The following is a 23,815-nucleotide window of genomic DNA, read 5'->3' on the forward strand; positions in this document are numbered from 1 at the left end:
AAGACTTTTCAGTGTTCAGCAAGGATAGGCTCTGTTGGCTGTCATTCAAAGCTTGTAGGGTGAATTTAATAAGACCCACCAGGTCAATGGAGGGAACAGAAAGAGCAGCCAAATGATTATACCTGTGGGAATAGAACATGTCCACCTGGCCTTGAGTAGAGAGAGGTTGGCAGCCTTAAGAACTTGATCTAGTTGTGCATACCATACATGTTGGCCAGGGAAGGCAACACTGGAAGGTGTGAGGAGATGGGACAAGATATGCCGGTCCAAGATATGCCAACCTCCACCTTCTCCCCTCTTTAGATGGTCCACACTCCATTGTCAGCATAGTGCATTTTAACAGGTCAAACCTGCAACAGAATAATAGAATCCCAGTGAAAATTGGGTAGTTCTTCCTCAAGGAGGGGTGCGAAGTAATTCACCCATCCCAGTGAAACATCCCATTGCAAATTCCAGTAGATAATGCCTTTCTCAGGCATTTGGGGGCTTGGTGTTCTCAGCAGCATAGTATATCGATCCTTGATGAGAGTCTAAGCAACACAGTTTCCTGCAACCTCCATACCTTTATCGTGTTGGGTGCCTCGGTAGGGATCCCCATTTTGGTATATCAGGCAATGAGCTGATATTCAGCTAAGAATTTAATTTATTAAAGCCTAGAGCAGTACTTTAGTTCACATGACTAAGACAATTTTATCTATTAATAATTTAATATTTTCCTTTTTACCAATCTTGGTACTTGTAGATATTAGGGAAGATGAACCCTCCATTTAAATGTCACATTCTTTTGTCTAGTCTTATGTAACATGACATTTGAAATGTGACCCTCAATCACTACCCATTTAACAAAGGTATCCATCCATATTTAGAACGCTTACTCTGAGTGAAAAGGGCCCATATAACCAATTTGCCAGTCGCTTCCTGGTTGGGAACTCCATTGAATGTCCCCAAACTCCTTTGGCATTTGCCTTGGGTATTGTTTAGAAAGCACGTGACATGCTATTACTATATTAACCACATTGCTTTTTTCAAGGGTAATCTAACATCCTTGGCAATATACCATCCCATCAGGGTACTGTGGTGGCTGCTCTTTTGTGTGTATCTGCTGTATCCTTGAAGGGGCAGTTGCTAGGGCTGGGCTGGAACAGCAGCTTCCTGATTGTCAGGGGGTGTCAATGCCTTATGAGGCAGGATGTGGGACACAGTGAGGATTGCCTCAGGCTCTTACAGGTGAACTCAAAGGTCTTTTCACTCAACCTGACCCTGCAAGGGCCCGCTCATGAATCATCTATCCCTCAGCTTCCAGTTTACAAGCTGTAGAGTTAATCCCTTTAGAGCAGCCCATCTATCAGCGTAAAGGCCAGAGATCATAAGTGATCCCTAGCCAAACCTCTCTGTGTTCATCCCATTGGCTGCTGTTTCATTCTTTCTTGAGAGGGTCCACCTAGAAGAACACTGTGCATTGGCAGGAACTGTTGTTCAATGACAGCATATCACATTTCTTCTCCCTTCCAGGACTGATACTAAAATACTAGAATCACACTCCCCTTCTGTTGTCTCTGCCTCAGTACCTGACCCATGCCTTCCACAGTCATAGACACAATTCATTCAAATGGTAGCCCTGCTTGGGGGATGTCTGGAGCTTGAATCTGTTTCTCCAGCATTTTTGGCTTCTCAAAGATGGCCAGCTATTCTTATCCCCAGTCTCACATGTGCCCTTTCTTCACCAGGTTACATTAGGGTAGAGGCACCATGCCAGGTGGGGAATAAAAATCCTCTAAGACCCCAGAATCTCTACAAAGGCTGGCATCTCCTTTGCACTTTAGAGGTGCAAAGAGCTTGCATTTATCAAACAGAGCTTCTGGGAAAACATGTGTCTTGCCTGACAGAATGACTCCTAAAATCCTATGGCAGTGCCTTGGGCCTTAAATTTCCTGTGGGTTCCCTGCCCATCTTTTTTCTCACAAGTGATCCAGCCAAGTCCTGCAGCATATGCAAGTCTTCACATGTTAACATTATATCATCAATGTAATGGATGCATTTCCTATGAGGAAGAACAGGGACAGGTCTCGGGCTACTAGCCCATGACATATTGTGAGACTCTGCAGGTAGTCTTGGGGAATCACTTGAACGGTTCATTATTGTCCCTCCCACAAGATGGCAGATTGATCTTAGTTATTAGAAACGTGTACTTGTCAAAGTCTTTTCCATCATGCTCCTTGAAGGTGAACTGCTTTTGCAGAAATACTTTTAGTCAAACATCAGAGTAGAATAGTAACTATCTGCAAATGACAAAATAGTAAAAAATGGCCATCATTAAAGATATGATGAAAATTTATTGTAATGCAATTGACAAGGGAATTTGACTCTTTCTGCAACACATATTTTTAAATTATAACTGGTAACATTATACCACAACATATCAGATTTTTAGGAATTTTACAAAGATGAAATGAGCTGGAATGAGTCTAGCTCCCGGACCAACTGGTGGTCATATTTTCTCAATGATCTACGTACCCCACACTCACTAAAAAACAAAAGGATTGATAATAACAGCCTCTAACCATACAAGAATGTTTTGGAATGTGTTTGGTATATAGTTAGACATTGTGGTAGAGTGCTAATGATAGAGGAACAAATGATAATAGAACAAAGAGCTGTTACTTTTGGTAATGTTCTTGAAAGGACTTATAATAATTTACTAATATAGATAGAAACACACGTATCCAGAAAGCATACAAAATTATTGATCATGTGAAACTAATACAACAGTGTCTTAGTTCAGAGGAAACAGATAACCATGCCTACAGAAAGATGGGAAGCAGGAGGAAACAGGAAGTTATTGTTTGCATACATTGGGAAAGGGAGAAATTCACCGAGAAGCAAAATTTATAGTATATATAACTTTTTAAAGAATAGTTAGTATACCTGGGGCTTTCCATGTGAGCTAGTTTAACTTATATAAACTATCATTTATGAAACAAGAGTGGAAACTCTTCTAAGATTGATAAATCACTTACCACATTTTGTTCTTTTTAACCAAAGAATAGTGTTTAAAGTGGGAGAGAGCAAGTGCCATTGGGGAGTTTTACTGCATTCCTCAGCAGTAGGGAAAATATATAGAAATATGACTGTGCCTTCAGGGAATGGAAATATTCATATAAGTTTTTCCCAAACTTATTTCACAAAACAGAACACCAAACAAATGCTATACAAAAAACAATTATTTTTAAAAATGTGAAACACTGCATAGTATATTTTAAATGAATCATGAGATATATGAGTATATAAAAGACTTAAGTTCTACAGTAAAGAATTCTGTTATAAATTATTTAAAAAATTATTTCCCAAGCTTATTTGACAGTGAAAGACATGATCCATATCCAGCTTTAGAAGCGAGTAAAAACAGTATTTTGTGTCATCATCATTAGATGTTTATCTTAGAACATATTTTGGAAGAAAAATAATATCAAAACAGTAGGGCTTCATAAATATAGTGATGACTATTTCTGGGGCCCAGGTATTAATTAAAAATAGGCATACATGAAATAAATGATAGATGATCCTTATTTCACAGGCTTTAGACTATCCTTAGATTATACTCCAATTCAATTTAAAAGAGCCACTTGAAATAATTTCAGCAATACCTAGAGCAGAAATTTCTTTCCTACTCCTCAGTTTTACGGAAGAGTAATTATCAGATAGCTAATGATAATTATTATTTTATGGCATGATTGTTCTATTTTTGTGAATTTTTTTATCAACTTTATTGAGGCAAATTCACATACAAAAATGCACTGACTAGTTTTAACATATGTGTACATTAAGGGATCCACTGCTACAATCAAGTAGAGAATATCCCAAAGGTCCTTTGTATCCTAATGAAATAAATCCCATTTACAACCTAGTCCCAGTTAATCACTGACTAGGAAAAAAAAAGAAAAACAGTGAACACAGGATTTTAGATATGAAGTTCTGCCTATAAATCATATGTAACCATGGTCTGTATCTATTACAATGACAAAAATAAAGTGATGCAATTACTGGCAAAGTGTCATATACATTTCTATACAATCTTGCATAGGATATCAGTATCAGGATTTTTGAGAAGATGATTTCTTCATTATCATAGACTAAAAATTCATCTAAAAGTGGAATCTGTAACTTCGTACAATCTTCCATTTAGATTATATTTTCCTCTTTATGTCTTGGAAAGGCAAGAGCCAGGCAGAAAGAGTTTCAAGAAAAAAAAAAATATCAATCACATGCTAAAACATCAGAAACTTGGCTAGGAAATTTAGAAATTTTACTCAATGGGAAAGAAAGCAGGAGTATACTAAAGTTTCTTTTATTGGGGATGAGTAGATGAAGCATTTATGCATGCTAGAGTTACCTGAGTATTAAATAACCTCTCCCTTCTCTTTTTGTTAAAAAATGTAGGCTGTTTATAGTTTTTGTTTTGTCTTGTTTTGTTTTTATTTTCCCATGTAAGGAAATTTTAAGCACAAACTGCCTCTCTATAACTTTTAGACATGTGTCCCTAAATTTCATTATCCCTTATTAGTCTGGGAGCAGGTTATTATTTATACTTTTGGCCATGACCTCTTCAGTTTCTTATGAACGTAATTTCTTTGACTTCTGATTTTTTTGGTTTTCTTATCTGTCCTTATATAAATGATTAAATATAACTGAGCAGGGCGCCGGGGTGGCTCAGTGGTTTAGCGCTTGCCTTCAGCCCAGGGCGTGATCCTGGAGACCCCGGGGTCAAGTCCTGCATCGGGCTCCCTGCATGGAGCCTGCTTCTCCCTCTGCCTGTGACTCTGCCTCTCTCTCTCTGCTTCTCATGAATAAATAAATAAATAAATCTTATATATATATATATATGTATGTATATGTATATATATATATATATATATATATAATATATAACTGAGCAAAAAAGTTCACCTCAACATTCTCCATCAGCCAATGATAGCATAACACATATTATTCGACCACCAAATATAAACTAATTTCAAATATAATGATGGCATCAACTATTGCAAGGAGGTAGACAATCCCTCAGTTATATTAGATTTGTGTTCTCACTAATTGTATCTGGGATAAAGAATTTACTGGTAACCAGAACTCTACTGCTCTTGACCATAAAGCAGTAATGAGGGAGTTATCTCTGTTTCCTTTCTTGAACATTATTGAGTACAGCATTGCCAAATTGGTGCAAAACGTCAATGAAAATAATGCAAAAGCAGAGTAACTTTTATAGAAAATTACTAAAATTTTTGAATTTTTAATCAAAATAAAATTTTGATTGCTTGAAATGCACCCATTAAAACTCTATGCCTAAGGATATTTAAGAAAACAATTGGAGATTCCTCAGAATATGAAAATACAGACTTCACAATTGATTAATTTGTAGTCACAAAATGCATTTTTTTCCTCAAAAGAATGAACTGTTGATATTTGCTTAGATTTATAAAATGGAAAACAATGTGTGAAAATGTATACCAAAATTTGAACATTTGCTATTAATAGGAAGTGACATTTATGGGGTGAAATAGAGATTGAAATTTTTAAGAATAAATTTTTGTTTTAGAAGTTTTATTTTAATGGGAAAGTTATAATAATAGTGCAAATATTCCCCATAAGTCCCACATATAGTTTTCCCCATATTAACATATTACCTTAATATAATAATTTGGCACAACTAATGAATTAATATTGGCACTTTATTATTAACTAACCTTCATACTTTATTTAGATGCCTCTAGTTTTTACCTAATGTCATTTTTCTCTGCCAGGATTGCTTCCAAGTTAGAAATAAATATTTCTATATGTATCCATCTGTGTCGGCAGTAAGCTAACCATGAGTTCACATTATCTTCAATTCCAATCCATTAACATATGGATCATTCTAGCTTTCTCACTTTGCCTGTCTGAAACTTCCCACTCCAACAGTGAAAAACCTGGCTCCTAACATCTGCCATCCATTTATTTCATTGTTGAATTCTACTATATGTGTATAACGGTTTCAGAACTGTTAACCGATATCCCCAGGGTAAATCAACTTTACCAAATATAATACAATGACTATGCATAGTTTCATTTATTTTAAGTTTTACGGTCTCCATTCATTTTCAGTTACTACTCCCTTAAGTTTGATTATTTCATACATTTATAATACATTTAGATTCTCTTGTCACAGTCTGCCTTCCATCCTGTGCCCAGACCTTCTAAACGATTTTTTAAAATTTGCATACATTAAGGTTCACTCTTTGTGATGTAAAGTTTAATGGATTTGATATGCAAAGTATCATGAATCCACCATTCTAGTGCAATACAAAATAGTTTTGTCACCCTAAAAATCCTGTGTGTTTCATCTATTCAAACCTCACCTGCAACCCTAGGCAACTATGACCTATTTTTTGTTGTTGTTGCAAAATCACTTTAATTCAGTTCTCTGCATTATAACCCCTGGGATGGGCAGTGGAATATGCCATGCTCCCCCATCACAATACTGAGCCTGTATTTGTGATTATAAAAATATTCATCTGTATCACTTTCATTAAAAAACATGCTGATCTCTCTGTGTCAAAGAAATAAAACCTTAAAAAAAGAAAAAAAAAACACGCTTAGTGCCCCTCCTTTTACAAAAGATACAAAAAAATTATAAATATTTATACCTTTGTTCCACCTTAACATGGAAAATAAAAGGTCCATATCTAAGGGAGGGGCTGGCCAGCATGGGGTCTGCTGCTCTCAGGGGAGTCCCTTGGACCTGTGAGTGCAGGATGTTGTGGGGAAGACAGTTGAGTGAGGTCACTGTCTCACCTCCTGGAGCCCCAACTTTAAAAGCTGACAAAAAGGGATCCCTGGGTGGCTCAGCGGTTTAGCGCCTGCCTTCCGCCCAGGGCGTGATCCTGGAGTCCTGGGATGGAGTCCCACATCAGGCTCCCTGCGTGGAGACTGCTCCTCCTTCTCCCATGTCTCTGCCTCTCTCTCCCTCTCTGTGTCTCTCATGATTAAATAAATACAATATTAAAAAAAAAAAAAGCTGACAAAAAATAAAACTTTGGTCCAAACTTTGCAGGAGAAAAGAAACTTTAAAAATTTAAGGGTGCATTTCCTGGGTGCCTGGGTGACTTAGTCTGTTAAGTGATCAACTTTTGGTTTCAGCTCAGGTCATGATCTCAGGGTTCTAGGATCGAACCCAGAGTGAGTTCCACACTCAGTAGGGAGTTGAGTTGGCTTGTAGAGTCTCTCTGCCCTCCCCTCTTTCTCTCTCTCTCTCTATCTCTCTCTCCCTCTCAAATAAATAAATATATAAATAAATCATCAAGAATGCCTGTCTCCTAACCCAGGTTAGGTATTAGTAGGGCATCTGGAAGTGGCAGACAAGGCCAACATGTTTCCTTCCAGCTATGATCTATTTATTGTCTTGATCATTTTATCTTTTCCACAGTGTCATATAAATTGAATGACATGGTATGTAGCCTTTTCATAATGGCTTCTTTTACTTTGCTATATGCTTTTAAAATATATCCATACATATCTTTTTGTAGCTTGGGTGTTCTATTCTTTTTTTATTTTTAAAATTTAAATCCAACTAATTGATATATAATATATTACTGGTTTCAGGGGTAGAGTTCAGTGACTCATCAGTCTTATATAACACCCAGTGCTCATTATATCATGTGCCCTCCTTAATGTCCATCACCCATCCCCACCCCTCTCTCCTCCAGTGACCCTCAGTTTGTTTCCTATGATTAAAAGTCTCTTATGGTTTATCTCCCTCTCTGATTTCATCTTGTTTTAGATTTTCCTCTCTTTCTCTATGATCTTCAGTTTTGTTTCTTAAATTCCACATATGAGTGAGATAGTATGATAATTGTCTTTTCTATTTTTAAAGACTTCGTTTACTTGTCTGTGAGAGAGAGACAGCACAAGTCGGGAGGAGAGGGAGAAGCAGGCTGCCTGCTGAGCTGGGAGCCGACATAGGGCTCAATCCCAGGACCCTGGGATCATGACCTGACCAAAGGCAGACACTAACCGACCAAGCTACCCGGGCGCCCAATAATTGTCTTTCTTTGATTGATTTATTTCGCTTAGCGTAATATCCTCTAGTTCCATCCATATCACTGCAAATAGCAAGACTTTAGTTTTTGATGTCCCCTTCTTCTTCACTTAATCATCTGTCGTTTTTTATTGATTGATAATATTCCACTGTGGTATAGATGTACCACAGTTTCCAGTTTGTTCACCATTCTTTGTGAAGGACAACTTGGTAATGACAAATGATGTTGAGTAGGTTTTTGTATGTGCCTAACTTCCATCTGTATATCTTCATATCTTCTTTGGTAAAGTATCTATTCAGACATATCACCTGTTATTTAATTGTATTTTTTCATTGTTGAGTTTTAAGCCTTCTTTGCATATTTTGGATATAATCCTTTATCAATTTTCTCTCAGTCTGTGCTTTGTCTTTTCATTTTCTGAACAATCTTTCACAGAGCGAAAATGTTTGCTTTTAGATTATTAATATTTTTAAATTAAAAATCTTTATTGTTGGATTCTTATCTTCATTGTGTGTGTTACCTTTGTTAACTTAAAGCATAAAATAAATGTTTGGAATTGGTCTCCTATGTACTTCAGTTCTAAATTATATTTGTGTTTATCTTTGTATGTGATTTTATTGTATTTTTGTAACTAATGTTTACAAAATGACAAAACTCACTTCATTGATTCTTGCTTTATAAATTCTGTTATCTTTCTTGTTATGAGCAGAAGCTTCATATCCAACGAAATTGCCTTCAAATTTTTATATTCCCAATGTACACAACATTCAAAACAGATATTATAGTTTTTAATAAAATAACTGAATAAGATTTCATTAAATATTGTTTTTCTAGTTAATACAACAAAATTTCAGGAATAATAACCTCAGAATATTACTAAACAGCACCTTTTTCATTGGAAGCTTCAGAAATTTCAAATCGTAGCACTTATAATGCTTTATTTCTCACCACTCTAAAAATAATTTTGATAGTTTCAGTTACAGAAAATATACACTATTTCAAAATGAGATATAGAAAGTTTTCATCATTCACTTGAAGTATGTTGAGTAATTATAGTCTTCAAATAGACTTTTTGAACTATAGCAATCTATGTAGAAAACCCCATTATCAGTTTTCATGCTAGCTTTTTAAAAAAACTGAAAACATAAAATTATATATTCAGATTACCTTATTTTAAAAATCTCAGATATATCTTCTTGTCTGTCCTAAAGGCAGCATTTAAACACACTCCTTTTATTCTAGGCCTTTATAGATTTCCACTGTGTGTATGATTAAGGTGCATGAGTATGAGAGGTGAGAGACTTCTAGTAAATATAATTAACTGTGCTTGACAAACCTTGAAGAGTCTGAAAGTGTCACAGTGCTGTAACCTCAGGTTGTAATTCTGACATCACAAATGTTTCCGAGAGAGAGCAAGAGAGTGAGCCAAGTCTTATATACAGAAATTACAGGAAGCAATTGAAGGCTAGGCTGAACTCTTCACTGAAGTGATAAAAAGCCTTTACTGGTGAATTTTTGTTATGCTTCAATTACTTGCATTTCAATTACACTTTCTCTAATACCAGATCTCCTCGTCATCCTGTTAAACACACATTCAATAGCTGTCCTTTTCTTATTAACCATGCACTGGAAAAAGCAAAATATTTCCTCAAAGGCCTGTAGAGGTAAGAGGATTGATGGTGGACATAAGCGATGGTCACATTTAGGAGAGTATTGCAAATCAGTCTCAGACTCATACAAATACTGACTAGTTATCATTGCTTATGTGAAAGATTTTGAAAGATTTTTCAAGTAAAGTACTCTTATCAGTTCAGAATAAGCAAGCTTTTGTTCAAAGCTCATTGCCTGGCAAAGCAAATTAAAGATCACAATGATGTTCTAAAGACATTAAGAAACCAAGCTCACTTGGTTAAATTGTCATTTATTTCTAGTTTCTTAGTGTATATCTTTTAATTATTTTTATTATTTTAATTTTAAGGTTTTACCTAACTTATATACCTGTAAAATGTGACCACTTATAATACACCTTAAAAAAACATTCTACCTATTCTTTCTCAAGAATATTCTTGGAACCCACTGCAACCTTATTGCTTGGGGAAGATTTAGTCTAAAGATACCTGTACTTCATCTCCCTGAATCAAAAGCAGGTAATGAAGATCTTGGATTCTATATTTTTACCACTGTTTGCAACTTATGTTTAAATAAAATACAATTTCAGAACCTATCTACTAAACAGCTCTGCATTGAGAGCATACTGCTTTCAAGCTTTAATTGGTGAGGTAGTACAAATGTTATTTGCTTGTTAATTCATTTTACTATATCTTAAAGGTAAATGAAGAAGACTCTAATTTAAAAAGTAAAATAATTCCATCAGTTATATTTTCTTATTGTGGAATGCCCTGGATCTGCTGAATATGAAACTTTGATATCTAGTGTATAGCACACTGCTCTTAATTCTTAGTAAAGAAATCATCTTTCAAGGAGCTGTGTGATTTTTGAAAATGATTATATCGTAGGTATATCCTAAACTCAATTAAATTTTCTTCAGAAGATCTTCATTTTTAAGAAATGTGCTATCTATATCTTTGATAAAAACCTAGGTTGGCCTAAAATGACCTCATAGACATAGACAAAATATTTTATAAAAGATTTTATAAAAATCTTCAGGCAGAGTATGTAAAGGTATGCTATTTATGATACATAAATTATATATAAATAAAATAGATTTAAGTGAAAAAAATTAAGTATTTTCTGAACCTCCACATTCACAATTTCCCATCCTTCCACAGGTTACAAGCATATTTTGCATGAATTGAACATTAATTTAAAGTTTATTTAAAGTTTGATTAAATACATAAAACCTAAATATATTTGTAAATATGATACATATCTACAGATTCTGTAAGACATGAAATATCCTTTATTGTAAAAAAAGTCTGGAAAGTTTATTTCTGTTGTTATGTTTGTATTTCATTTGTGGCTGAGATACAAATCCAGTAATAATAGTGCCCCACATTGCAGAAAGTCATGTTTTAAAATAAGGTATCCAGACTAATTGTTAATGGCTGTTTCAGTGCTATGACATCTTCATATGTCATCCTGAAGGATGGTTATCCTATATTGAATCCAGAATCACTTAAAAATCAGTCTTTTAAAGATAATGATGTCAAATTTTTCTTTGACAAAAATGTCTTGAGTTTTTATGATTAGCTCAGTATTGTAATGAACACTGAGCAATAAATATTGATAAAACTGAATTACTTTCAGACTAATAACCTTAGATAAAAAGCATCATTGAGGACATAGTAAAAATCTTTTGAGACAAAGCTGAACTTGACAAAAAGCTCTAATGACTTTAAAGTATACACATCTAAAAATATTAAAATAATTAAAGATTCATGGCATTACAGGAAATACTAAAAAATCCAACATCATTGCATAACACTTCAACATACTTTTTTAGCTATAGACAGATTGAATAGAAAACAATCAGAAAATTTGTAGAAAAATTGATAATAAAATCCATGAACTTTAGCTAATGCATGTGCATCAAATTCTGTATCTAACAATGGGAAAATATTCCATTTTCTAAAGAGCATGGGAATAATATGTATAAAAATAATTATGTGATTGGGCATAAATTAAATTTCAATTATCTCTGAGAACTGGTATCACGTAGAGCCCATTCTCTTTTGTAACAAAAACAAATTAGAAGTTAATAACAAAAAGCTGTAAGAAAATTCCATATATTTGAATATTTTAGCATATACTGAAAATAAGTCATGGTGAAGGAAGAATAAATGAAAATAAAGAAAAACACAACTCCATAGCATTGAGAATGCCATATATAAAACTGGTAGGATACAATGGAAACAATAAAACTTAACTTTTTTTTTTTTTTTTTTATTTGAGAGAGAGAACAAGCAGTGGGGAGGGTTAGAGGGAGAGAAAGAGAAGCAGATTCCCTGCAGAGCAGGAAGACTGATGCTGGGCTTGATCCCAGAACCCCATGACCTGACTTGAAGGGAAGATGCTAAGCCAACTGAGCCACCCGGTCGCCCCTATTCTGTAGAACTTCTGATGTTCTTCTTGATGCTTTATAAAATATGTAAATTTTAGATATCAGTCAAGATGTTATCAATTGTAGGACTCATCATTTAGGCTATTCTAATGAAACAACACCAGTATCCTAATTTAAATATGATAAATTACTGATTAACCCATTCTGATTTTAAACATACTAAAAATTTAAAAGAAAATTGATAAAATACAGCATATTTATGTACTTATTTTAGGAGCTATCTTTTTTATTTAGAATTATTTTAATTTCATTTTCAGTAACCAAAATTTCTAGCCAGATATCCAAGTACAAACTATGAAAAATATTAACAGAATTAATCTGTATCAGATAAAAAAAACCGTCTTTCGCTTTGTTATCATGAAATAAATGATGATTCAGCTGAAACATGTAAATGTGAAATTTATTATCAGCAGGTTGAAAAAGAATCATTTGTGTAGTTTCAGTGAAAAAGTGACTGCAAATAAATCCTAGGAAGATTTCTAGCACTACAAGTTTATTCAACAACTCTCTTACATTTAGATCTAGTCTTTATAACACTCTTATTTTACATTTTGTATGTAGATTTTTAGCCTTTAGAAATGTAACATTTCACATGGCAAATTGGACATTAATAGTTATTTATCAATCATCAGTTTTCCTTTTTTCCTTTTCCAAATAGCATCCACCATTTTTTGGAAGCCCATCCGCCTTCTGCTGTGTTGTAGTAGGATATGGGTAAATGTTTGTCAAGAAAACCAAGACTATCTAGCTGTTAATGGCTGTCCCTGCATATAGGAACTGATGTGGTGCAGCTCACTCTTTCCCAGAATTCAGCTGCAAATTCTTAGCTACTAAGGCAATCATCTTTCAATGAGAAATTTGAAATAATTTTATCTAAATAATTTCATTGGAATCATGTTTCTTTGTGATTGCTATTTTAATGAGTTGATTGGTTTTTTTAAATCCATATCCAGGTTTTGCTTTATTTCTCTTATTGAAATTTTATAGTTTCTGGAGCTATTTAATTAGATTTGTAGTTTAAATTACTGCTTCCTATAGAATTTATGGTTCTAAGTAAATTCTGAACTAAATTATAGTTTCTAAGTAAATTATACTTATAGAATTCTAAATGTGGAAAAATCTTTATAATATTGGAATATAATTTCTCTGACCATCTATATATTATTATCCTTCTGATGCTGCTGAATTCACTTAGCTATTACTTTATTTAGAATTATAGCTTCTATAGTCATAAATAAAAGTATCCCACTGTTTGAACTTGTATTTTTTACCATCTTGATCAGATTTCATTGCTAAGGTTAAATGATTTTAATAAAAATATTAAGAGAAGCTTTGCATGTGTTTTAGTCAACAGTTGTTTTAAGGCCTGAGGAAATATCATTAACTTAATGTTTAGAAACCAAATCTACTGCTTTCTGCATTTTACCATATCTCTAGAATTTTATTATTCAGACTTAATGCTTTTAACGGGGTCAATTTTGACATTTTGTACTTTACTAAAAAATTATCTAATTTGTCTAGATTTTCTTTTTTTTAATTTGTCTAGATTTTCAAAGTTCAGACTGTAATTTTAATGATATGCTAAGTGTCTTAAGTATCTTCAGTATCTGAGTTTTTCTTATGTTTTATGTAAAATATATTTTTGTATCTTCAAGGGTTTTTTTTATGTTTTAGTGTTTTAAACAAATTAAAAAAAATCTTTGCTCTTTTTACCCTAAGATTGTTATTGTTTTTCTTCATTATTTTCAGATTATTATCAATTCCTGACTTGTACATTTTGTTTGATATCTTTCTTAAGTTGAATCATTAACCCACTTATATTCAGATTTTCCTTATTTTAAAATACTAAGTGCTTAAAGTGGAATTCTCTTTACCAGTTTAATCACATATTCATAGTTTTAGCACCCATTCATAGTTCTTATTCCTGCCAAGGCACCTAATACAACTTGAGAGAAGGATATAAATCTCCAACATGTTTTCATGAGTCAATTCTAAAATACTACTACTACTACTACTACTAAAATAATAATAATGTTAATTATTATTATTATAATAAATATAGAGACAATAGATTTGTGTCTGCCTGCCCAGTACCACATTTTCACTGAGGAGGAATAAGGGCTATGCACAAAGTAAGTAGACAGAGTGAATCTGCCAGAGAATTTGCCAGGATTTATTGAATAGAAGACTTGTTAAAATAATTGAACACTATTGAATTACTATTGAATTGCTTTTTTGCTATCTGAATTCTTGCAGAAGAATAAAAGGAGAGGTAGGAGCAATCTAAGAATGTGTCTCTCATGCCTGCTCTCCAAAATCTATTTGAATTATAGGGAAAAAAAAGTCTCTTTCATTTTAAAGATGAGAGTTAAGTGGACTCCAAATCATTTGGATACAGTGGGATTGAGTAGAAATCTTACTTGGATATTTAAAAATTCTCTTGTTACAATGTTTTCTTCATTTTACATCTAATTTTCTTTTAAAAATAAACAATGAAAACAACAACAATAACAAAGCAAACTGCTTGACACATTATCATTAGTACTATTTATCAAAAAAGTCCAAATAAAGCCTGGACAAAAGTAGGATACCAAACTGTAAATATTCATACATGAGCATAATTAAATTTTATATTCTTGAATAGTGTTGTGCAGATTAGATTATTTCATAATCTAGCAAATAGTTTTAAAGTTTGAGAAGGCTGAAATAAAATGAGAAGGAAAGCTGTGATTTTAAATGTTTTATTTTAATAGGAAGTATTTTTTGCTCTAATTTATCTTTATTTTATACATATAGCTGTTGAGTATATGCAAAGTGAGCAGAACATTTGGAGAAGGCAGTAACCTGTCAATCAAGTGAAAGAAGTGTGTCCAAAAGGAGGACATAATCAATTCTTCAAAAACTGCTGCTCATCTTATTTGAGTAATGAGAATTCTCCTAATCATTATTGGTAATCTTGAGAAGGGTCATTTTGTGGAAGTGCCACTGAAAGACAACCTACAGAATGGGAGAAGATATTTGCAAATGGCATACCAGATAAAGGGCTAGTATCCAAAATCTATAAGGAACTTATCAAACTAAACACTCACAATAGCCAAATAATTCAGTCAAGAAATGGGCAGAAGACATGAACAGACATTTCTCCAAAGAAGACATGGCCAACAAGCACAAGAAAAAAAAATGCTTCATATCACCTGCCATCAGGAAAGTACAAATCAAAACCACAATGAGATACCACATTACACCAATGAGATATGGCTAAAACTAACAAGACAGGAAACAACAAATGTTAGCTAGGATGTGGAGAAAGGGGAACCCTCTTGCACTGTTGGTGAGAATACAAGCTAGTGCAGCCACTCTGGAAATCAGTGTGTAGGTTCCTCAAAAAGTTAAAATTACGTCTACCTTATAATCCAGCAATTGCACTACTGGGTATTTACCTCAAACATACAGATGCAGTGAAATGTTGGGAAACCCACACTCCAATGTCCATAGCAGCAATATGCACAATAGCCAAATTATGGAAGGAACCACAATGTCCTTCCTTCAACAAATGAATGGATAAAGAAGATGTGGTAAACATATACAATGGAATATTACTCAGCTATCAAAAAGGATGAATACTTACCATTTACATTGATGTGGATGGAATTGGAGGGTATTATGCTGAGTGAAATAAGTCAATCGAGAAAGACAATTATCATATGGCTTCACCCATATGTGGAATATAAGAAAAAGTGAAAGGGACTATAGGTTAGGGGGGAAACTGAGTGGTGAAAAATTAGAGAGGAAGAAAATCCATGAGAGACTCTTAACTGTGGTAAACAAAGGGTTGCAGATGGGAGGTAGGTGGGAAGGCTGGGGTGATTGGGTGATGGGCATTAAGGAGTGCACAGCTGAGATGAGAATTGGGTATTATACGGTATGTTGGCAAATTGAATTTAAATAAAATAAAAAATAATAAAGTACATAAGCAAAAGTTATTTTAAAAATCATCTTGATTACTAAACAAACCTTGAATCATAGAGAAAAATCTTAAGTCTGAGAGTTATATGCTTCTTGGTGGGGATGTGGGAAGCCTAGAATCTATACTAAGTGCCAGGACTGAGAAGAAGGCAAGAGAGAGAACTGACGACAAGCCACATCAGTGCCCATGATGGTGACTCATGATAGGAAGGCAGCAAGCTCTTCTTTTAATAAAAACTAGAGAGCATTCAAGTAATTTATTTCCTGCCTTAAAGTAGTTTCTCAAAAAACCTCTTCACTGTTAAGGCAATTATTTCATTTACCTTCTTACTTTGTGATTGGTTCAGAATATCAATGCTGAGATCATTCTATTTAGCTTTTTCATCAACATTCGAAATGAACAAGACATCTTTTGAATATCAAAATTGATAATACAGAGGGACTCACATCCAAAATCTGGCCAAATGTTATGCTTGCTTCAATCACAAAGAACCATAGTTGCTACAGCACTTGATATAGACATTTGGATAATTTTAATATATTTTGAAAATACAAAAGCATAAAAGAATGGATTAAATGTAAACTAGTTAATACATCTTACAATATTACTTTTATAAAAGGAAATAATAAAGTGTATAATTCACTTTGAAAAAAGTTTTCAGTAAAAAAAGAAATTGGATCATAGTTGAAAATGAAAAGGAGAGAGGGGACATTAAAGTTTGAATAAAGGTGAAAATGTTGCCTATAGTATTTGATGATAAATTATCCTGGGAAATGGGGTAAAGTTAGTAAAAATTTCTGAGAGCTACTGAGAGATATGTTTAAATTTTAAAATGAAATCAGCCATTAAAATGAGATCATGTTTGAGTGATTTTTTTCCTAGGCGTACTGAGCTTGGTCTTCATGTGTAGATACAAGATTGGCACAGAGTTCAAATTAACAAGCATGAGGTATTTGCCTTATGTGTTTAATGGAAGAATAAAGAGGCTGGAGGGTCAAAAATATGCAAGAAAATTACAATATTCATGGAGCATGAATATATGAGGGAGAAAGGGGCATCAAGGGATGAAAGAGAAAAAAAAAAAAAAACATGAGTAAAGTCAGTGTCTGTAGCAAGTCAAGGCACTGTTATGTAGTTACCAACAAAAGGAAACTGAAGGAAAAAAATGTAGCTGTGTACAAACAGGAATATTAAAAATTACTGATTTGTAGATGGTGCTGTTACTGATATTGATAAGAATTAGGATGATACCAAATCTTGAAATGGTTCATATATCAAGGTAGAAAGATATATTTATTTTCATTTATATGTAAAAATATTTGATTTAAAATTTGGAGATATGACAAAATTATGTGGATAAAAGTAATGACTAATCACATCTATAATTAGCAAAAAAGTATGTAATTCCTACCATTCCATCCAGAATGTGAAGTGAAATTTTGATATAAATTTTGATATTATTTAAAGAAAGTAGAAAATTATATAAATTCATCATTTGCTTGGAAGCAATCTTTAAAAACTTGAATTACAGTGTGTTTTCATATTATTAATAGATAATGTCCTACTTTTTGAAAGCTAAAATTAATTTTCTTGTCAATGTCAATAATTCATATATCAAATGTCACGAATCCTCCAGGGAATGATGTTAAGTGTTATTCTATTTCTTTTAGACTCATAGAAATAAGGTAACAATTTAAAAAGGCAATGTTGCTAAGAAAAGAAATTGTATATAAAACTCTACCATTAACTCTTTGAAACATTATTATACTTGTTTTGTATTTTTATTTTAATTTATAATATATACTTAATACACTCTGATTCTTGAGAGTTTGAAATACCTTTTAAACAGAACAGTAGAAGGAAAAAATTGCCACTACTATATTTTCCAATTATATAAGTTGGATAATTTAGGGGGATCACAATGCAAGTAAAATGAAGAATCTTTCTTCACCTTTAGAAGATTCCTTCTTTGATTTATTTATCTCTTAATTGTATGTTTCATAGCCTTTTCCTAGAAATTCTGTCAGATGGATTTCAGAATGATATCTTCATTTATTTTAACTTTTCTCTTATAATTTCCATATCTCCAGCAATTTGGTATTTCCTTATGAAAATTGGCAGGCCCTGAGGTATTCACTCTAATTATTATAAACAAATGATCCAGTTATTATGGCTGCATAACAAATTACCCCACCACTCAGTGGCATAAAACAATTATTTATTGTACTCGTGGATCTTGTGGGTCAGGAATTTGAACAGATCATGACAGGGATAGATCATCTCTGCTCTATAAGATTGGGACATCAAACCAGAAGATTCAAAGTTTGGTGCTAAAATTATCTGAAGGCTTGCTCACTCAATGTTTGGAGGATGAAGCTGGTTGAAGACTGATATTAGTTGAAGCTGTTTACAGAGCCCCTAAACTTGACATCCCCATATGGCTGGGCCTTCTTCATTGCAGGATGGCTGGACCCCAAGAGAATCTGGGGAAAGCATATTATCTTTTATTACCTATGCCTGGAGTAACATCACTTCTTACATTCTATTTATAGAGATAGTATCAAAATCTTTCTCAAGAAGAAGGGATAAAAACCCATCTCTTACTGGGATCAGTAACATTTTAGAGTGGATCTAGAAATATTGCTAGAGACATTTTTGGAATATATATTCTGCCACAATAACCTCTTTCTATGAGTTTATTGTCAAGGAGGAAAGATAATTGAATTGGTAGATGGAGAAGATAAAGGGTAAGGAAACATTTTTATTAATTTGAGAGATAATAAAAATTATTTTCATGCTAGTCAGAATGATCCAGAAGTTAGAAAAATTGATTATAGCAGAAATAGAGAATGCATGTAAGAATGAATTTTTATAAATTAAATAGGATCTGAATCAACAAGTGGAGCTGGCCTTTGAGAGGCCACTTCTTCCATCTTCCATTGTAATAGCAGAAAACAGAGAATGTTGCTTCAGTTACAGATAGTCTTCATTCACTGAACAAACACTAATACTCATTTATTATATGTCAGAGCCTGTTTAAATAGGATACATATATTAACTAAATCCTCACTACAACCCAACAAGTTGTAACATTCCTATTTTACAGATAAAAAGCTGAAGCACAGAAAAGAAAAACAATTTGCTCAAGGTCACATAAACTGATGACTGGGAGCCGGGATTCAACTCCATCAGGTGGGCTCCAGAAAAGACTTTCTTAAGCATTAGGCTAAACTGCCTCTCTGAGCAGATTTAGTGGAGAAAAGACAAGTGAGTTTCCGAAAGATTGTTTTTATTTTCTCTATAATATAATGTCTCAATGTCACTCAAGAGCGTCATGAACACATTGCCTTAAAGAGCAGATATAATCTAACATGTATGGGGGGGGAAGATCTTATAAGCAAAAACATATTAAAGTGCAATCAATCTCCAGAAGCCTCATTTTTCCACAGCAAAGCCTGGGCAAAGTAGACCCATACCCAGTGAGACCAAGGTTGCAGCAGGAGGAGCCTGTGCAGACTGCAGATACACCTATGACAGCGTGAACAAGCCTGTCCCATACCGGCTAACTGGGTTAGCCAAAGCTGGGCTACAGAACCTGTATTTCCTCTAAGTGACAAGAAATATTTAAAGGAACTTGAAGAATATTAGGGAGTAGGTCCACATTTTGCCAGGTTATGACAAACACCTGGTATTTCAGGAATGCTGACGTGAGCCAAAGGTCTTCTTTGCTGTTCCTCTGAGAAATCCCCCCAGTTGAGCTGCCAAAAGGGGAAGGAAATGATCCTCCAATATTATTTAGATTTGTCTCTCATCAGAGATGATACTATCATCAGAAAACAGAGTTGAGAATTTATTAAGAAGTGGTTTGGAGAATGGAAAATGTTGAACCAAATCTGTAATTTGATGCTATAATTTGTTAGTGTTGAACACCAACATGACACTAATGGTCATGAGTTTAAAGAGAGCAGTCAATACTGCTTTGAGATGTTTTCTGGTAATAAATTAACTTTTCAAGAGTAAATTGCTGGGCTTAACTAGTTAGGGCTTTGTCAACTTGATATGACTGATTAGCCAGTGTTGAAAGTATTAATAATCTTTGTAAGGGAGTGTCACATTATAGAATCTAACATCTCTAAGCAAGGAAGGGAAAATATGAAAAGAGTGATGGGCAGTGAAAGAGTGAGTATAGTCTAATGTACCTGATTTACTGTGAATTCATTTTGGCATCTCTCCCTTAAAACTTCACAAAACTTAATTTTCAGTATGAATTTTAGATTATTTTCCACAAAAACTCCTCACAGTTATATATATATAGACTTTAAAAATATTTGACTTTTTTGAGCACTAAATCCTAGTGAATTTGTTATGAAGTTAGTACATTTATATATTGCTAATGGCCATAAAGGCAATGATAATGTTCTTAAAAAAGCTCACTCCTTTGAATTAATTTATTCGAAAACAATGATACATTTTAAGAAAAGATATGCATGGCAAATGCAAAAGAGAAGCATAGATGTGTCTGAGTGCTTACAGCTCTCAGGTACCTTTCTAGGCTTACAGTTGATCCTATTTCTAGTTTTCTCTCTAACTTCAATGGGAATGAGCATAATACATATTGCTGACATTTAGACTTTTCAACTAGCAGATAACTGGTAGCATAAATGTAGCAACAGAAGAAAAAAAGGCACAGCCTCCCTCCACAGTTCCTCGGTGGCCTGAAATTGGAAAAGGAAATTCATCAGAGACTGAATATTTCTGGATCCCTTTGATGTACAAACAATGGATATAACATAGTGAGTACTTTTTGGGGTTGATCTCAGGCCAACACATAGGACTGCAGCAAGAGATCCTCAGTGATCTGGCCCAGGAGAGTTTCCTGCCCCTTCTCCAGGAGTAAAAGATCCTTTTCTTTTAGGATCCTTTTCTTTTACCTTTTTTTTTTTTTTTTTTTTTTTTTTTTGATGCAATGGGTCTGCACATGTGTTCAAAAGCATTTGCTTCTCTTCCTTTTGCTGGTAACTTAATAATTTATTCTTTAGTGGAGAAGAGACCAGGTAGGGTAGCAGTGGTCTCTCCACTCATCTAGCTCTGCGTTAAGAAAAGTGATGTCTTTTCTACTGTTTTATCAGTCTTTGTGATGACCTAGTGTGCTCTATCGAAAAGAGCCTGTGAGTGAGTGCAAACTCCATTTGTGTCTACAACATTCTGAGATTTTATACCCTCATACTATTTCACACTTGGCCTTTAGTAATTGAGTAAAAGAATTGGCTGAATTCTTCCTATCTAATTGTACAGAGGTCTTTGTATTCCTCCTATCGCCACAGAGTAGTTAATGCTAAATATCCCTTATCTCCTTTGAAATTTTATTCTTTTTTTTTTTTTTTCAATTCTGGTCTTCTTGGCTATTCTGTGACTCTTGTTTTCTGGATTCATGATTTAGCATATCCTCTGACTTGTTCTTGTTGTTGGATTAGATGTGACAGCATTTCAGGGCTCTTACATCCAAGATAGGAGCCAGGACACTTTTGCATCATTTAATCCTAATCCATATATTTGGTTGCCAGAGATGAGTTTTAACCAACAAAATTCCAAGTCTATTAACTTGTGTTCATTAAAACAAAAATCTTTTCATCAGTATTAAAAAAAAAGAACCCTCAAGAAGATATGCCCTTAGATAGCCTTTGATGAAGAGCTGCTTCTATATATATATATATATATATATATATATATATATATATATATATATTTATATATAATTTGTATATTATTTATTACTTATACTTAAGTAATAGTGCATAAAATATATAAATTTTTTCATAATTAGGGGGTGAAAGTGATCAGGATAAAATTACACAATAGAAGCTGGAACTTTCTCAAGATTCTTTTGACACTTTTGGACACTGAAAAACTATAATGATAGCAGCTAATACATTTTGCTTACTGCCATGACACATTTTATCATTTAATTGCATTTTATTACATTTTATAATTTAATATTCAAATAATTTCATGCAGTACATGTTATTAATATCTTTATTTTAAATAGACAAAAATTAAGGAAGGTGGACATTAATTACTCAGAAACATGAAACTAGGCATCGGCCATGCCAGTATTCATACCAGGAAGTCTGGACCCAGAAATCATGTTTTTAGTGTCTAGGCCAAGGTAAGCTATTAGAGAAAATAAAGAATATTCTTTTTTTAAAGATTCTATTTATGGGATCCCTGGGTGGCGCAGCGGTTTGGCGCCTGCCTTTGGCCCAGGGCGCGATCCTGGAGACCCGGGATCGAGTCCCACGTCGGGCTCCCGGTGCATGGAGCCTGCTTCTCCCTCTGCCTGTGTCTCTGCCTCTCTCTCTCACTGTGTGCCTATCATAAATACATAAAAAAAAAAAAAAGATTCTATTTATTTATTCATGAGAGACACACACAAAGAAAGAGAGAGAGAGGCAGAGACACAGGCAGAGGAAGAAGCAGGCTCCATGCAGGGAGCCTGACGTGGGACTTGATCCCTGGTCTCCAAGATCAGGCCCTGGGCTGCAGGCAGCGCCAAACTGCTGAGCCACCCAGGCTGCCCAATAAAGAGTATTCTTAGTGAATTTTTGCTTAATCGGAACTTACAATGTAAACTCTGAACACAAGATCATCTAAAGACACCAGTAGAGCTCATTTAACAACAATACAAATAGGTAGCTATTTTAAAACTGGGAGCTTAGGATTATCCTTTAAGGAGACTAAAAAGAATTTTATTTAAATACAAACTTTTACTGGCTTTGTAAAATACTTTTCTCCTCTATTAATATTGAGTAATATATGACTTTATATTACCTACGTAAAATATAATCTGCTTTGACATAAGTCTTTAGAGATAGTTTTATAAACTATGGCAGAAGATAAAATGGAGTCAATGGGTAAATTTTGATGAACATGGGACGCTTGGGTGGCTCAGTGGTTGAGCATCTGCCTTCAGCCCAGGGTGTGATCCAAGGATCCGGGATCGAGTCCCACATCGAGCTCCTTGCAGGGAATCTGCTTCTCCCTCTGCCTGTGTCTCTGCCTCTCTCTCTCTCTCTCTCTCTCACTGTCTCTCTCTGTCTCTCATGAATAAACAAATAAAATCTTAAAAAAATAATATTTTGATGGACATAGTCTACCAGAACTAGAAACGTCTCCCTATATACCACTACTAAAGGAAGTTGATCATACCTACAATGATACAAAAGTAAATTCCGGAAAACACATATGCATTTGTTAAGCACCTATTACTTTGCTGGCAATCTAATAGTTTTTTTCATGCTTATTACCTCAATTAAATACTCAGATTTTCCCTAAGAGATCAGTACCAATTTCTCCATTTTATAGATAAAGAAGCTGAGTTTCTTGCAGGTTAAAATAATTTGGTAAAGATTACACAGAGATGATCTCATTTCAGTTGAAGTCTCGATGATTAACTCATTAATAAACAGACTCCAGACTCCTGAAAAGCAGATGTTTACGTGTGTTTACAGACATCCTGAATGTTAACAAGCACTGCTTAAAGGCTAAAAGAAATGATTATAGTCGTAAAGACCAGCAGGTAATGGCTCTAAAAACAAGTGTGTAAGCTCATTTTTATTTTATTAATAATGTATCCTTGTTGTTGAAGTCTGTACAGGAAATTCTGAGATTACATGCTTTTATTTTAATGACAGAGTCAGT

General features: G+C 33.9%; 2 long non-coding RNA genes across 51 annotated transcripts in view; one reads left to right on the forward strand and one right to left on the reverse strand.

Moving 5' to 3' along the window:
• LOC112640759 (uncharacterized) overlaps positions 1-9,404 on the reverse strand; it is a 62,374-nt gene extending 52,970 nt beyond the window's left edge. For 38 of the 50 annotated variants that reach the window (XR_007411380.1, XR_004816845.2, XR_004816842.2 and 35 more), the window contains exons 1-3: positions 9,237-9,404; positions 2,190-2,279; positions 123-350 (exon numbers count right to left, since the gene is read on the reverse strand). This is a non-coding gene — a long non-coding RNA (uncharacterized LOC112640759). The remainder of the gene's footprint in view (positions 1-122; positions 351-2,189; positions 2,280-9,236) is intronic. The other 12 variants (XR_004816856.2, XR_007411387.1, XR_007411385.1 and 9 more) reach the window with 2 other exon arrangements.
• A 123-nt stretch (positions 9,405-9,527) lies between these two features.
• LOC112679094 (uncharacterized) lies at positions 9,528-20,509 on the forward strand. The gene is made up of 4 exons (XR_003148108.2): positions 9,528-9,733; positions 10,129-10,216; positions 19,224-19,309; positions 19,567-20,509. It is a non-coding gene; the product is annotated as an uncharacterized LOC112679094 (long non-coding RNA).
• Positions 20,510-23,815: the final 3,306 nt, after the last annotated feature.

This window comes from Canis lupus, chromosome 6 (genome assembly GCF_003254725.2).
Source record: "Canis lupus dingo isolate Sandy chromosome 6, ASM325472v2, whole genome shotgun sequence".
In the NCBI taxonomy this organism is placed as follows: Eukaryota; Metazoa; Chordata; class Mammalia; order Carnivora; family Canidae; genus Canis; species Canis lupus.